General features: G+C 41.2%; 1 protein-coding gene across 1 annotated transcript in view; it reads right to left on the bottom strand.

Annotated features, from left to right (window-relative positions):
* The window catches only part of rnf216 (ring finger protein 216), a 201859-nt gene that overhangs the window by 110063 nt on the left and 75056 nt on the right, over positions 1 to 16740 (bottom strand). The window lies entirely within an intron of this gene.

A 16740-nucleotide genomic window follows, 5' to 3' on the forward strand; every position in this document is an offset into this window, starting at 1 on the left:
TCATTTGAAGTGGACAGTCTGGCGAATTTCCCCCTGCCTAATTCAGGAGCGCGAAGGCCAATGGAAACGGTTTCACAAACATCAACCAACACAGCTTAGTGCAGGGTCGCATCAATGACCTTTTGCTCAATATGACTCAGTTATTCAACTCTTCTTAATGAGTTCAATCAACGAAAGAGGCCAACTGAGCACTTGAATTGGTGTTTCCTTTCAATAATGCAAAAGAATTCCCAAGCCTCTTAGCTGTGCAGATAGAACAGAAGAGTGAATCGCATCAATGCACTGCAGCAAAACATCAAGTGTCCACCTGTGGCAAAACTGGAAACTTTGGCCAGACATGAAAATATCAATTGTTACAGATGGTTCAAAACAAAAATCATTGGACACAGCTTCAATTGACATAGCTTCCAAGTTCCCTTAAATGTTTTCATCTCTTTCCATCCTCCTTCCTGTTGTGCTGTGTGTGAAAATTCAAATAAAAAAGCAAGTCCAATTTAATTATGCATTTTGGCCTTGTTGTTTAAACAGTACAAAGACAGATTCATCTTTACTATGGAGCAGTTATCAGAAATTAGCAACTGCCACACACAGACACATATCCCAACAGATGCAGGAGTCAGGGAAGAGCAAGGAGGGTGAGAAATATAAACGGATTTCCTGTCTCCCCATTCTAGTCAATCGTGTGCCTATACAGGTGTCAACGCAGAGATTAACTTCAGAGAAACCAAAATCTAAACCAAGTACACTCAGCACAAGTCAAAACAAATTACTAACATTCAAGTGGAGCCTACAACAACTGAAAATTAACTAGTTGCCTGATTTTCTACCAATTTTTTCCACCAATATTACTAGAATAAATATTTGAACTTGTCAGGAACAAATCTCAAATGAAATAATGAGTACAAGCAAAATTGGACAGTCAACAATTTGAGTTCCTGTAACTAGAGAAGAGGGAAATGTGCACCTCTATAAAAGGTCCTTTCGGAATTAATAAACCATTATTCATTTAGCAAATGTGCCCTCGGCCCAACCATCTTCAGCTGCTTCATCAATGACCTTCCTTCCAGAATATCAGAAGTGGGGATGTTTGCTGATGACAGCATATTATTTACCACCATTCACAACTCCACACAGTGAGACAGTCTGCGTTCATGTGCAGCAAGACCTGGACAATATCCAAGTTTGCATTACCAAATGGCAAGTAACACAGGCTTCAATGACTGAGAATTTAACCATCACCCCATGTCACTCAAATGGTGCTACCATTACTGAATCACCCACTATCAAGATCATGTGAGGTTACCATTGACCAGAAACCAAACATATAAATACTGTGGCCACAAGCACAGGTCAGAGGCAAGGAATCCTGCGGTGAGTAACTCCCCAAAGCCTGTCCACATCTACGAGGCATGTGATGGAATACTCTCCACTTATCTGGATGAATGTAGCTCCAACAACACAAGCTCAACAGCGGGTGGCAAGGTGGCACAGTCGTTGAGACTACTGCCTCACTGTGCCAGGGACCCAGATTTGATTCCCAGCTCGGGTGACTGTGCAGAGTCTGCATGCTCTCCTTGTGTCTGTGTGGGTTTCCACTGGGTGCTCCAGTTTCCTCCCATAGTCCAAAAGTTGTGCAGGTTATGTGCATCGACCATGCTAAATTGACCAAACAGGTGCCAGAGTGTGGTGATGAGGGGATTTTCACAGAAACTTCACTGCAATGTTCATGTCAGCCTACTGGTGACATTGATAAATCAACTTTAAACTTGAATCTGGTTCGAGCAGCCCAGTCGATTGGCACCCCATCCACCACTGTTGCAAAATGGCAGCAGTGCAGGAACACAAGATTCCCTTCTGAACCCACAACCTTAAGCATCTGGAAGGTCAAGTTCAGCATGTGAACACCATCACCTGGAAGTTCCCCTCCAAGCCCACATATCATCCTGACTTTAAAATATACCACTGTTCCTTCACTGTGGCTGGATCAAAATCTTGAAACTCCCTCCCTAACAGCACAATGGGTGTACCTACACCAGATGGACTGCAGTGGTTCAAGAAGGTAGTTCACTACCACCTTCTCAAAGGGCAGGCAGAATGGGCAATATATGCTGACCTAGCCAGTGAAGGCCACATCCCATTAATTAATTTTTAAAGATCAGTTTATTAACTCAAATATAAAACAGCATTACAACAAAGGAACAATCTCAAATTACACAAGATTTACACAAGCATTTCTGCTCACCAGTCTGTTATGGGGTAGTGGAGCAAAGGAACCTAGAAATACAAACAAATTATGAAAAACAGCTGCGCACTGACCATATAAAAAAAAAACCAAGTCAAGTACAGATTTATTTCCACAGGGATAGAGCTGAAAACTGGAGAACTTATGCTAGGTTTGATGGAAATCTTGGTAAGAATACATTTGGAGCAGCATGTTCCATACTGCTGGCCAGATTATAACAAAGGCTACAGAGGCAATGGAGCTGATGTAGAAAAACACTTAGCAGGGTCGCAGAAATAAGAGGGTTTTTTATACTTAGAAAGGCTGATGCTCATTTCTGGTCCTTTGTTCTGCATTTTAGCACAAGAAAATTCCCACTCTGATCAACAAGACATTTTACCAAAATGCTGTTATGCAACTTTAAACGTAGATGGGATGAAGGGCACCTTGCAAATCATTTGTGCCCTTGCCACAGCAGTAATAGCAGTTGAGTCAAAGTCACAAATGTCTCTGTGGCTGAGACCATAGTGACCTGACCCACCTTGCTCCCTCTGCAGCCTCTGAACTAGTCGATCATACCATCTGCCTTGACCCCAGCACTGTCACTGCCTTGGCAGCTGGTTTGTCCAGTCTTAGCTGTGCTGTGATTTGCTGTGTTTAACATTGCAAAAACTAAAGCAATTGTATTTAGCCCCTTCAAAGGATTTGTCCCTATGCCATTGTTTCTATCCTCTTGGGCACACTCAAGTTATATCTGATCTAGATTGCTTGTACCCCTTGGCATCCTGTTCCATTAAAAACAGGATTTCTAATGCTGAATCCTCGTCACTGATGCCCCCCATTTCATATTGTCCAGCTGTCTCACCTGGACCAATCTGCTGCTCGAGCCTTCATCCATGCACTTTCCCTCCATATTCAACTGTTTCAGTGGTCTTCTGACCAGTCTCCCATTGTTAATCTCTATTATCAATTTCAGCCCATCCAAAACTCTGCTATCTGAATAACATGACCCATCAAAATCGGCTTTTCCATCACCGAGACCTTACTGATTTCCATTGTTCCCTGGTATCTTTATGCTTTAAACTGAAGATTCCCGTCATGTTTTACATTCCTATATGACCACATCTTTGTGATATCCAACCCCAATCTTAAACTCTCCTCCAGTGAACACTCTATTTCTCTGACACTGACCTCTTGTACAGGTTGCCAATCCGTCTGCCCCAGCATAGTGCAGTGTCCCCCTCAAAGCACCAGGAACCTGGGTTCAATTCTGGCCTTGAGCGACTGTCTGTGTGGAGCTTGCACACTCTCCAAGCATGTGACAACTGCCTCCGGATACTCCGGTTTCCTTCAACCGGGGTGGGGGTGGGGATGGGAGATTTACAGGCAGAGGGAGAAGAGCATGTGTGGAATTCTCTTTCAGAGAGCTGGTGCAGACTCTATGGGCTAGAGGGCCTACTTCGGCACTGCAAAGATTCCAGGGTTACACGCTTTCATCTACATCAGCCTGTGCATGCTTTTCCATTGTGCACTCCTCTTTAAACTCTATCTCTTTCATGAAGCTCTTGGTTATCGCTCCCAAAATCACCTTCATTGGCTCAATTTCCTGATGAACGGTATGCTTTGTTTGTTTAGTGCACAAGAAACAATACTTTTTACTGTATCCGAATACGTGACAATAGTAAAGCAAATCCCATTCATTTTCACCTTGCATGTCTTTCATATTTTGTGACTCTTTTTTCCTTTTTCCCCACATCGAATGCCAAAAAAAGAAGCACTATATCGAGTGCCATCAATGATAAAGTGGGGTGGTTTTCAAGGAAAACTGCATTTCAGCAAAGACCTACTTATTTTTTTAAATTGTGCAAGCTGTTTTGGATCAGCTCCTTGTCATGACATCCCATTAGACTTCTGAAGTTGGTGCTGAATTTGCATGCTTGCCTGGTGTTATTTATGTCACAATCAATTCCACTTCAATTCCGAGATATGTATTTATTTTCTCTCTCGCCCCTAAACTGGTCTGCATCAGGAGAATTGTTTTTAAAAATGGAATCTACTGGATAACATGTTTCTAAATATAATCTAACACATGCCTACAATTATGCAAGGTGGTTTCATATTTAAAGTTAACAGATGCTATTATATGTGTCCAATTAAACAAGCATCATGTACAAGATCCACCCTCCTTTCTTTCTCTGTCATCATTCATAATTTATCACTACCCCAAGGAACTTCATTTGGAATTGGAATGGAAACGAAGAATATGCCAGGAAGAAAGAAATTAGGAGATGTTCAGAAATATGAAAGATTTCAGAAACAGCTCTGAAGTGCCGAGAAAAAGAATGAGGGGTGACCGTACTGAGGTTTATAAAATCTTGAGGGGCATAAATAAGGTGAGTAGCCAAGGTCTTTTCTCTAAGGTGGGGAATCCAAAGCAAGAGGGCATATGTTTAAGGTGAGAGGGGAAAGATTTAACAGGAACCTGAGGGGCAATTCTTCACGCAGAGGTGGTGCGTATAGGAGATGAGTTACCAGAGAAAGTGGTTGAGGCAAGTACAACAGCAACATTTAAAAAGCATTTGGTTAAGTACATGGATGGAAAAGGATTAGAGGGTTATGGGCCAAATGCAGGCAATTGAGACTAGCTGGGAGAGCACAATGAACCAGCTGGGCTGAAGGGCCTGTTTCCGTGCTGTTTTGCTCTGTGACTCTAAAAGCAAGAGACTGCAAATCAAAAACTGCTGGGCTCATTCAAATGCCATTCTATCAAGCTCAAACAATGAGCTAACAGTTTTAGAAGACAAGAACCTGATTTTCCAGGTGTACTACAGCAAAGGGATACAAATTTGTTTGATATAAAGAAGCTTAAATTAAAAAAAACAAAAATTATGCTAAATCTGCACTAAACCTCGATTTGACTTCACCAAGAGTACCACGTGCAGTTCTAGTTGCTCCTTTATATTATAAAGATATGACTCACTGGACAAAGTGTACAGAATATTTATAAGGATGATACCAGAAATGCTTGGGTATACATATCAGGAAACTTTGACAAGGGGGTCTTCCCTCTCAAAAACAACTGAGCATTGACCTAATGGAGGTCTTTAAAATAATAAAACCTGTGATAGCTTGGTTACAGAGAAGATATTTCCTCTTGTAGGCAAGAGCAAAGCTAGAGATCATCAATATAAGATAGTCACCAAGGAATCCAATAAGGAATTCAGAAGAACCTTCTTCACCAAAGAGTGTTGGGATGTGGAATGTGCGATCATCGGGAGTGGTTCAAGATAACAGGATAGTTGCATCTAAGGGAAAGCAAGTCAGGCATGACGGAGATGGGGATGGTTGCAATGGTAGAATTATACAAGATGGGAGGAGGCTTGAGATGAGCATAAACAGTGGTGTGAACTAAGTAGGCCCGCTCCTGCACAGTACATCCAACATAATCCTAAGAGATTCGGGAGAAATGTATCTGATTGGGGGCAGGAAGGGGATGCTCCAAAGCTACAATGGAAAATGTTAGTGACCAGCATTTAGACTGATGTGGGTTTCTATTTGGAACAACAAACTCAAAAGGCAATATATTTGGTTTTATTAAACAGGAGTGACTTTTGTTGAGTGAACTCCATTTAAGATTAATTATGACACCATATTTGGAACAGCTAGGAACAAAATGGAAGGAAAATAGCTGACTCCAATAGGAAAAGGAGAAATATGCATTTAATCACAACTTTCATGATCTCAGGGGTCCCGAAACGCAACAAACCAAATTAATTACTTCTAAAATGTAGTCACTCCCGTGACATACGGAAGTGTAGCAAACATTGAGTCTAGGAATGTCCCAGAACCATCCAGGAGACAAATGACAAGTTAAATCTGTTTTGATGATGTGGCTGGAGGAATAAACATTACTCAGGCCATATTGGGAGTTACCATTCTTCTTTGATATCCACCTGAAAAAAAAAGACCAGTGGAACTTTAGTTTGAATGACTTGAGCTTGGGTCTGATTTGAGTGACAGAATCTGAGATTTCAACACAGCGCCAAGGCAATGCTGCATTGTCAGCCTAGACTGTGTGACATTGCTGAAGTAGCATGTGAATCCACAACTTGTATCTCAGAATCGGGACTGCTACCATAAGTAAGCCAGCAGAGGGTTAGGCTAATGATCTGAAGAAATGGGTTCAAATCCCACCACCGTCAGTCAAAATGCTGGTCGCAAACATTTTCCATTATGGCAGCCAGTGGAATTTAAATGCAACCAAATAATAAATCTGGAATTGAAAGCTAGACTCAGTAATGATGAACATGAAGCTATTGATTGTCTGGCTCACTGACATCCTTTATTAAGGATTATTTGGCTACCCTTACCCAATTTGACCTACCTGTACCTCCAGTAATTTGGTGGCTCTTAACTGTCCACTGAAATAGTCCAGAAAGCTTCTTAGTTCTGGCAATTAAGGATAGGCAACACATGCTGGCCTTGCCAGTGATGCCCATATCCCGTTAAAGAATAAAAACAATTGAAAAAAATAGAAGTGAAAAATGGCAGCTTAGTTGATTATGGATTCTACCCAATTTATTTGTATAATCTCTTGAGGGATTTCCTAACCAAAGGTAGAAACTGTCAGTTAAAACTGTTTAACATTTTTTCTGATCTGAAAGAGTGTGAACCATATTCCCAAATGTGCAAAAGCATCAAACTGCCTCCAGCTGCATTTAACCTCGTCACTTCCAGTGCTTTGACCAGTACCTACCCAGTTTATTTTCAAGCAGTTAAGCTGAAACAGCATTTATTACTTTTGATGGTGTTCTTTTCCAGAGTTTTTGAGCTGGCATCCTCAAGATGAATGGATTTTGGATCTGTAATTGGATATCCCACATTTGATACTTCACCAGCACAGTATTGCCACTGCACATTAATAAGCAACATTTCCTGCAGTGATGACACTACTTTTGCATAGCTTGCATGATATTTTACTATTATCCCAGGAATGTGTGACTGGGGTCCCCAGGAGTGGAACAATATTTTCTGGATCTCTCAAAATACAGTTTGAAAATCACATCTTTCCAGTTCACAGGCAGTTTAAGTCAGGAGAAAAACATACTGGGATATTAATGCCCATGATTTAATAGGGTGATTGATGACGCAATACGAGTATTCAAAAACATGAAGGACTTTGATAGAGGAAATAAAATGTAAGTGCTTCCAGTGGCAGAGGATCGACAATCAGCAGACAGGTTTAAAGTAATTGGTGACAGGCTCAGAGGTGAGATGAAGGAAAATTATTTTATGAAGGAGTTAATTACGGTTTGAAAGCACAAGCTGAATGAGTGGTGAGGCAACTTCAGAAGTAACTTTCAAAAGGGAATTGGATATCTACTTCAATTTGAGAAAATTGCAGGGGAATGGAACTAATTGGACAGCTCTTTGAAAGAGCTGCTGCAAGCACACTGGGCCAAATGACCTCCTGCCGGAGAAGATTCCATAATTTTGAAGTCAGCAGGAAGAACAGAAGGTCCCAGCTGTTAATTTCTCAACATCTCCCAATGTTCCTCTGTAATTGCCCAATCACAAGAAGCTGGGCTGAAACTTGCACAAAATGTTTCACCTCATGGAGCTTTCCATTCAAAAGGACTGCTGAAAACGACCAAACTTCAATACCCTAAACTTTTGAATTTAGTTCGCTAGGTAGCAATGATACCAAAAGGTCCAGAAGCGAATGTTGGTACCAATATTTTTCCAGCCTTGGCTGAGATTTTTTTTGCCCATCACCCTTCAACTGTTACAAAATGCTCCACCTGCTGGCCAAGTTCAGAACAGAAAAACACTAAATTAACACTGATTCATTCAAGTAACCTCGGAAACACAAGCCCACACTTCACAGAATCCCTACAGAGCAGGAGGTCATTTGGTCCATTCAGTCTGCATCAACCACAATCCCACCCAGACCCTATTCCCGTGACCCCATATATCTACCATGCCAGTCCCCCAACACTAAAAGGCAATTTTTCATCAACCTAACCCGCACATCTTTGGACTGTGGGAGGAAACCAGAGCATCCAGAGGAAACCCACACAGACACGGAGAATGTGCAAACTCCAGACAGTCACCAGATACTGGAATTAAATCTGGTTCCCTGGTGCTGTGAGGGAGCAGTGCCATCAATGCAGAAGGCAAGGAAAAGCTGATCAGTATATTCAAAAGTTGACCACCTCCCAGGATACTGCTTTCCAATCATCCCCAGAATATGTGACAGTGGCAGCAATACACAAACAGTGGGGTTGTTGGAATGTTTGCTGAAGGTGTAGCCAAAGTTCATTGACAAAAAAACTAAATTACAGAAAGATGCATGTGTTGTAGCAGTGAATTACGCAATTACTGAAATGCTGACTGCATGAGAATTATTTTAAAAGGCCATCTGATGAGATACTTTCTGGGTGACATGATAGCTTCATTCTGCCTTTTAAACCAAAAATAATGTATCTTGGGACTGTTGCAGATATTCATCGGACTTGAAGTCAGCTTTACTATGCCCAATTACATTCATTTGGAATATCAGATCCATCAGGTTATTTTGTGAACAGGCATCTTTCACCACATAAATCTATCTGAACCGGTGGAGAGCCCTACTTGCACAAGGTCCAAATGCTTCAACAACCTAAAATTTCCATTTCAACTGCGTGATGGGGAAGCTGCTTCGCCTTTTTGTAAATAAGACGACAGTACTGTCATTTGGAAGGGCATAGATTAATCAAGGGCAGTCATCATGAATTTAAGGGATGGTCATATCCACCTAATTTAATCGATCCTTTTATTGCTTTCCCAAAAAATTCAATGAGGGTACCAAGTTTAGTGGTAAGATCAGGCGTCAGATCGAGCTCAAGGTGGATGCAAAGCCATATCTTGTCAGCTTGGATCTTAGGATTTGTCTCTCTTGTGAAGACCATGAATTGGATTGTTAGAATTTGAATTTCGTTTTTGGTGCAAACAAGGAATGGATTTGTGTTTGCCTGGTCCACTCTGAGCATTGGTGTGGGGTGACATGGTGGCTTAGCACTGCTGCCTCACAGCGCCAGGGACCCAGGTTCAATTCCTGACTTGGGTCACTGTGCAGAGTTTGCACATTCTCCACGTGTCTGCGTGGCTTTCCTCCGGGTGCTCCGGTTTCTTCCCTCAGTCCGAAAGGCGTGCTGGTTGGGTGCATTGACCCGAACAAGCGCTAGAATCAGGCCCCTTGCTTTATATGGCATATATTGAAGATCTGGATTTAAATTTGGGGGCATGATTCAGAGTTTGCAGGTAATATGCAAAGTGTGACTGTTGGTGAAGACCAGGGCTATATACTTTAGTCTTTCAGCATGGCTGACTGAAATAGAGTGAGTGTACTTGGTGACCACTTTTGTGTTCATGGAGATGGTGTGTTTGGCCAGCTCCTTCTGCAGCAGGAGGTGGGCCGCTTGTTGTAGTTGAAGTGCGAGGTCTCAGAGGCAATGCGCTTGAAGATGTCGGCCACAAAAGAATTCATGACATTCATGGTCTGGATTGAGATCTGGGTGGAAGGGTGGGCCTGGGTCAGCACCCTGTACAAGTTGGTGGATTAGCACTGCTTGAGGGTTTTCCTCCGGGTGTTGGTGACTTAAGCTGGTGCCTGCTTGGATGCCTTCTATGACATGCCACCCTTGGCCACAAGCTCAGGCATTCTGCTTCTCTTCAACTGGCTGGAGATCAGGCACAGAAGATAGCAACTGGAAGAGTCAGGTGGGCAGAAAAGTGGCAGATGGAATTCATTCTGGAGAAGTGTGAGGTAATGCATTTGGGGAGGGAAAACACAACAAATGAGAGAAAACTCAAAAAAGTAGAGAAAGCAAGGGACTTGAGTACATGCCCACATGTCCCCAAAGGGTCAGTGCTAAAGACATACATGATCATTTTCTAAGTATAGAATAAAACAGCAGGGAGGTTCTTCTAGAACTGTACAAAACACTAGCTAGACTGCAACTGGAACACTGTGTAAAGTTTTCACCATTGCATTCAAGGAAGGAGAAGGTACAGAAAACATGTATGATGGTGCTGCCAGGAATCAGGAACTTTAGTTACATGCAAAGAACGGATTGGCTGGGGATTTTTTTTTGGATCGGGGAGGCTGACGGGAGATATGATTGCAATGCACAACATTCTAAATGGGCCTTGAGGCAGTGGGTACAAAGGACAGAGTTTCTTTGAGCAATAACTTGAGGACTTCAATTTAAATTAGTTGTAGAAATATTAGATGGGAATGGAGGAGAAGTTCTTTCACCCAGAGGGTGGTGAGGTCTGAAACTTTGCCTGAAAGGAAACAAAGGGTAAGAAACCCTCATTGCATTGTTGATTCTAGAATAGGCAACCCAATTGTTACAAACTGCACATTAAATGGCAGGCACAACCAAGACAGATCTCCAGGTTTCTCAGTCATCCACCCAGACGTCAATGATTGCAGTTATAAAAATTCTTTTAAAATTTTGATTCACTCAAGACATTTCAGCTTTTCTTCCTCGAAGAGCCCAGCCAATCCCCAGATGACAGATCCACTGCAGTTGAGTTCCAAAGGGACAAGCCTCAAAGAGCAAAATATTTCAGATCTCTCTCAGGCGCACTCCAAGACCCAGCCTTCTTGGCCTTCTTTTACAAGTGAGGTGAACTCCATCCAAGATTGCATCTCAATATGTTGGCCAGGTTAAACGCCAACCCTAAACACTGACACTTTCCTGAGCCACAATGCTGCAAACAACTGCTTCTCAACTTCCCTGAAGCCTCAATCTCCTTAGCTGTACCAAACAACTGCCCCTAATGAGCCTGCATGGCCCAGCTCTCAGCTACACCAAGCAAATACTGCCCCTGTGGTTCCGTGAATCAAAACTCCTCACAGCAGAGCTGTCAATGGCTCCCAGATCTTTTTTGAGCCCCAGGCCTTCTGAAGCAGAGTTAATGGCAGCACATCAAGTGCATGGTGCTTTGTTTTCTCTGAGTCTGCTCCCAACTGATCTGTATTGTGGGTTCATCTTTGCACTGTAATGCCCCCAAACCCTGTCACCGCCGTTTGAGCACCCTCTCCAAACAGGTTGCCTGTCCCTCTCCCCCACTTGTGCCAGAATACCCTGCATGCCATGAGCTGTAGTCCCAAAAACACACATTTCTTTACAGCATTTAAAAATGATTTGGATACGCTTTTGGAGGGCTGCAAGCTGCAGGGATAAGTAGAATTGGAAAATATGATTAGGCTGGATAGTGTTTTTTGGCTGCCACAAACAAGACTGTTTCCTCCCCCACTGATTTCTATGATTCTTCATGGAGGATAAGTCTGGTTTAAAATCAACAAAAACCTCTGAAACCAAATTCTGGTGAATATTCACATTAAGACCTGCTGTGCATTTCAAACGTTGTCTGCATTTGAAACCTTATAACAAACCTTATACATTTTAACCTTATAACAGAGGGCCAGAAACACCATCGTTGATACTAATGACAAAGTTTAACAGAAATTTTCTGTTACATTTTAATGGAGGCATAATCTCCTTAAAAGGTAGATTAAAACTTCTGCTACAATGGCTCATTTGCTACTATGGCTTATAGTAATAGCACAATTATTCGTTGGCCATTCATTAAAGATTTATCTTCGCATAGTAAGTTAATTTACTGGACATGGTGGCCAGCTGAAACATTTAAAATGCATGATTGTGTGGTTGTGGGAAGAGGAGTATTGTGTGTTGTCAGGTGGACCTTACTAACTGCCTTCAGTTCCTTATTAATAACTAATCTCAATCCTATTGCATATTGGCCCTCTAAAACAGATGCTGGGCATGGTCTCTTTCCCAGTTATTTCACAGGCCTTCCGCCACCTCAGTCGAAGTGGAAAACAACTTGTGAAACTGCAGAACATAAGCCAGCCACCGCACTCAGCAAAGGCCAGCAGATCTGTTCCACGTCCCATTCTATCAAAGTGGGCTTTTTGTTTATACTTTTTACTGTGCCTCAAATGAACTGGAACTTGACCTCATATGTGAAACATCTGGAAGAGCACTGCACACGATGGAAGGCTGATCTGTGACTCTCAGCACCAGGGACCCAGGTTAGGCTCCCAGCTTGGGTCACTGCCTGTGACAGTCTGCACGTTTTCCATGTATCTGGATGGATTTCTTCCGGGTGCTCCACTTTCCGCCCACAGTCCGAAAGACGCACTGATTGGGTGCATTGGCTATGCTAAATTCTCCCTTAGTGTATCTGAACAGGCGCTGGAGTGTGGCAGCTAGGGGATTTTCACAGTAACTTCATTGCAGTGTTAATGTAAGCCTACTTGTGACACCAATAAATAGAATATGCAACATAAATACAACGAAGTATAAGCTCCAGAAAACCCCCCCAACAAAACATAACTTAGGCTAAAAACTGCACACATTTGCTGAGAAGACGACTATAAAGAAGCAAGGCTAGATCCGAGGATTAGATAGTAACACAAGTGCTCTGTTTATTAGTTTGAGTTCACCATCAAGTCATTTCAAGATTCTTCAGAGTCCATTTATCAGAAATGTTGATGGAAAAATGTATATTTCTACATGTTTCAGTGTCCATGGAGTTGGTCATTGAAATGACAGTAAATAAATTATCAATACTTGTTTAATTTTATTACCAGTCTTTGCTGCCAGACTAAAGTAAAACAAAGCTACAATAGCAGAAGATGGCCAGCATACCAGGTTGAGTAATGCTCTCTCCAGAATTAACCATGACAAGCTAATTCTGGCACAATGTACCTGGCCAGATTTTGAAGAACAGAAATTGCTTTTGGAGGGCTCATTCAATAAGGGAAACGATAACACCTTGTCATGGAGCTGCAAGCTTAAATCTCATACTTCACAAACTTGGAGTGTTTGGCCAGTTAATCTGGATCCAACCACAGATGAAGACATGAAACAAAGTGTCGGCAAATCATCTCACCTGCATCTAACACTTCAATATTAAAACCAGTTTGTGCTATCTCCTTCCCAAAAAGAATGACACTCACTCAATTAAAGAAACAATTTTAAACAGAGCATTAAGCAACATTTATGGGAGCTATGCACTCGTATTAAAAAAGAGGAAGATTTTTATGATTTGAAACAGGACAAATCCTCAGCTGTAGCACTGAAGCATATTTAAAATTCCACCACCATATGACAACCTTGGTGTAACTTAATAAATTAAGGAAAATTCATCACGACTTGCCATATTTTTCTTACAAACTCTGGCACTTAGATAAGCACAGTGACAGCAGGAATCAAATAAAGCCTAGAATGAATTTATGCCAGGGAACATCCTGAACATTTCAAACATAACTGCAACTAGAAACAGATTTAGTACAAGAACTGGGTTTGCTGCATTTTTATATAAACAGCATTCCAAAACATTTCCAGGGACATATACTAAATAAACTTGCCTGTAAATTATTAGCTCATTTTTGCACTTTTCTGCTTATAGCTCAACGCCAACACTTGTGATCCCTCTGTGCTAACTTTAATTTCAGTATTTCATGACATTGCATGCCAACTAACGTAAAAGATACTGCCCCGACAAGCCTGTAAAAATATATTCCTTAAAGAACAGGAAGCAACTGTCTTCAATATTTAAAAGAAAGCCTGCAACTCAGTTTCCGTTTGGCACTTTCATTCCACAGATTCCAAGATTTAACTTGCACTTGGCACATTTATCTAGGTCAGCATAACTTCCCCTTCAGTGGTTTCCATGGCTACTGCCTTATAAATTGGATGTTTGGATGTCAGCCAGGAATTAACTTTCAGTGACTGTTTTTCCTGTTAGATTGAGTACCGTGAGCATCTATAGGAAGCCTGTAAAGGTTTTAAATCATTCTGCATTTTCGATAACAAAATGTGCCAATCATATTTTTACAGAAACGATTACATACCCACCACTAAGTTTACTCTGTTCTCAGCAGGACACATTTCTGCAAAGAACGGGGACCGCGGGGGAAGGTAAAAATCACAGCACTTTTCCACACTGTTTTACAATGCAAGTTCAAGGATGCAAGTAATACGAAATCACAAAATGGTCATCCTTAACTCTTAGCTAAATAATCTGAACAGCAATTCACCACAAGTCTCTCCTTCCTTCAAATCTGCCCACCAAATTAGATCTTGAACTGATTTATCCTCGGACTATCTCACAATAGCTTGAGTAAAGAGCAACTTGTGAAATTGATGGATTGGTATTTTGCTTTTTTTTGGTATAATATAGCTAAACGTAAACAAGACAAAATTTGAAAAGATGTCCACAAAAGCCTCATAAGCCACAGTACCCGTTGTTTGGCCAGACATAAAACAGAATCTGACTGGCCTCTCCTCCTCACTTTTTATTTCACCACATTACATCTATGTTTTATAATGTGTTGAATGCTAAACACTTAATAATTTTGCCACAAGTGATGATTGCTTTGCAAAAGGTGCAAGCGTGCTATTTGTAACACAAGTGACAAACAGCACATTCAGGCACAGTGCAGAGCCAATTTCAGAACACAGAAATTCTTTGGTATTATCAATACCCAACCCCCCACCGCCCATCCAAACCTGATAGTCAGATTTTTCAGTCCTGGAACCTCACATCAACACACAGTCCAACAGCACCATCTAGTGGGGATTCCATATGATTTTGCCTGACATTTGTGAACCAAAAATGAAATACTTGCTTCAAAAAAAATCACAAAATAGTTGCTTATGAGTGGCACTGAACTAATGTATTGCAAGTTATTCAGGTTAGTTGTAAAAATGCACCTCCATGCCAAATAGGAGGCTATCTTCCCATATGTTTGCAGCATTTTATGTTAATTTCACTGATCTTTTAATCCAGTATTCCTGGTGGTGTCAACTAATCGTTTTTGTCTGTTGAGTTCCATATCTCAGTTGTACTTGTTGAATGGGAAGGAGAGTCACTGAGTGTTGCCAAACAAAGGTCATATTTCCTTTGCCAACAGAAGTACCGTCACATCACCAGCAGTAACGTCACAAAGTAGAGCACAAAATGCCAAAGATGTGAAAAAGGAAATGGATAGAAACAGAAAGCAGTGTGCACAATGTACAAACTTACTTGGAACCAAAGCCTGACACGTGCAATCAAAACTTTTAAAAAACTGCAATGTTATAATCTGATAGCAGCCTCAAAACATTACACACACTATTCATAAACCAATTGAAGTTTTAAATTGATATTACCCAATTCCAATTGTTTCAGTGCAAGCAGGAACAGAATCCAACACTAACTAACTGAATCCAACACTGCTAATTGCTTGGACAAAAAAAACGTTCCCAGACTTGCACAGTTATTATTACACTTGAAGATCAATTCTGCTTCAGGCAATACAACATTCTGCTTGTCAAATTACATGCATTTTAGTCACAGTGCGCAGACTCAACTCAGATTTTATTTCTTGACAAAAAACGAGACATGTCAGTATGAAGGAAATAACCCCCTACCTGTTAGACAATTTAACAAATAGACACTAAATCCCCATGTTGAAAAGCATGCGTTTTTCCCCGCACAATATTGTTCCCAATCACCAGCTCAGGAAATCCATTTCCCCTCGAAGTTGCATCTGCCTACATCTTCCTGGCAACAGATTAATCCTCCTATACAGATACCTGTGATTATGTTTACGTAACACGTCCAAGTGCAGTTTTAACTACCTTCTGATCTGATCTTGGAATGAGATGGCATACCCTTTTCTCAATGACTGAATACTTCTCTCCTTCACTCAATTTCACTAACATCTTATATTACATTCATTCACACAACACTGTACCAGCATTAGTGAAGTGTTAATTAATTGTCTATGATACAGTATAGAGTTGAAAAAATAAAGCAGTTAAAGCACAATATGATTTAAGTTAGCATTAAAAAATGATTTTATTTCTAGTTTTACCCTAACTGAGGCACTGGTTAATTCTAGCAAATCATATGGTGATGCAGTACTGATCTAAACTATTTTAGTTATCGCTGATAGTTAAGTTATGCAGCACATCGGGAGCAAAATGAGATAACTGTCAATTACATATTTCCCAAGGCAAGGCATTTGGGAAATCTGCAGCAACAAACAATAATCCTTATTAAAGAGATCAAAGAACAAAGAACAGCACAGCAAACAGGCCCTTCGGCCCTCCAAGCCTGTGCTGCTCATTGGTACAACTGGACCATTCGTTTGTATCCCTCCATTCCCGGTCTGCTCATGTGACTCTCCAGGTAAGTCTTAAATGATGCCAGTGTGTCTGCCTCCACATGCCCTGAAAGGTATATAAAACCAATTGCATTTTGCAGACAGTATTTTTGACTTAATGGCTGTATATTAATGGTGATTTTCAACATCTATGCCACCATTGCACATAACCTTGATTGGACATGACTCTGAAAAACACAACGGACGGTGTGATGTTGAACTATGAATGACGAAATCAGATTAAAATTCTTCAACCAAATTTCATACAGGCACACTCAAAGGGCTA

Source organism: Carcharhinus amblyrhynchos, chromosome 18, assembly GCF_965287045.1.
Source record: "Carcharhinus amblyrhynchos chromosome 18, sCarAmb.v2.hapA, whole genome shotgun sequence".
In the NCBI taxonomy this organism is placed as follows: domain Eukaryota; kingdom Metazoa; phylum Chordata; class Chondrichthyes; order Carcharhiniformes; family Carcharhinidae; genus Carcharhinus; species Carcharhinus amblyrhynchos.